The following is a 1,203-nucleotide window of genomic DNA, read 5'->3' on the forward strand; positions in this document are numbered from 1 at the left end:
TATAATTGATGTCGTGGTTTAAATAGCATTGGTAAAAACATTTTATTTGTGTCTTAATAAACATGGTCTTCATCCAGTTTTTAATAAAAATTTAATTTTAAAAAAAATTATTTTGTAATTAATTTTGAATTTTTTATTTTTTTGTACCCTCACGTATTTAATATTTGGATTTAATAATCAATTTATCAAAGTCATAAGAACTTGGTCTAAATTTTAAAAATACCAAAAACAATTATTTTGTTAGTTTTAATATCAAGAATTACAAACTTATATGTAAGATGTATTTTCAATGTTAAAAGAAAAATAATATTTTTTTCACTCTAGAATAACCAATTTTAACTAAATAAGATAATGATCTTTTTATCGATAATAACTTTTTTTAAATTTTAGATATATTAATAGTTAAAAAATAAAACAATATCTTGATTTATTTTATACAAATAAACAATAAACAATCCAATGCAATGTATATTAAATAATATATAATAAGAGAGATATTTTTTTTATATACATAGTCAGTCCTTTTGTATAGATCTTAAGATTAGTTATAATTTTTAATTACTAAAATACTAGGTAATAATTATTTTTTTTCGCTTAATATCAAACAAGAATTTCTAATTTTTTTTCTATTACTATAAAAATCCTAACTTGAGAAAATGATTATCACACACGTGTGATATTGATTATTCTTACTCATTCATTTATTTGTGTTATATTTTTTTACCCAACCCGCAAGGCCTTGTAAATTGATTAGTTATATTTGAGAAATACTAATACATGGTATTTAATTACTGTCTCATAATAAAAAAAATAAAAAAACAAATGAAACATATTTCATTATATTTTCTTGTTTAATAATATAAAAATTCACAGGAAAAATATTTTAAAAATAAATTAATATTTTATTTTTCTATTTATATTTTTTAACTAAAAAACTTTCTATATTTTCTATATTTATTGTTGTATTTTAAAATACAAACCAAAACGCAACTTAGAAAAGATTAAATACCCCCTCATTATTGGAAAAACTGATGATAACAAAGTACTGGATACAAACACGTGGAAGACTCTGACGTGCTTATTAGGTGACACGTTATGTAAAGTTGGTGCTTAATTACTCAGTCTAAACAGTTGGCTGAAAATTATTTATATATATATATATTTTAATTGTTTTCAATTATTAACATTAAAAATAAATTTTTA

Source organism: Populus euphratica, unplaced genomic scaffold (assembly GCF_000495115.2).
Source record: "Populus euphratica unplaced genomic scaffold, PopEup_1.0 scaffold4890.1, whole genome shotgun sequence".
In the NCBI taxonomy this organism is placed as follows: Eukaryota; Viridiplantae; Streptophyta; class Magnoliopsida; order Malpighiales; family Salicaceae; genus Populus; species Populus euphratica.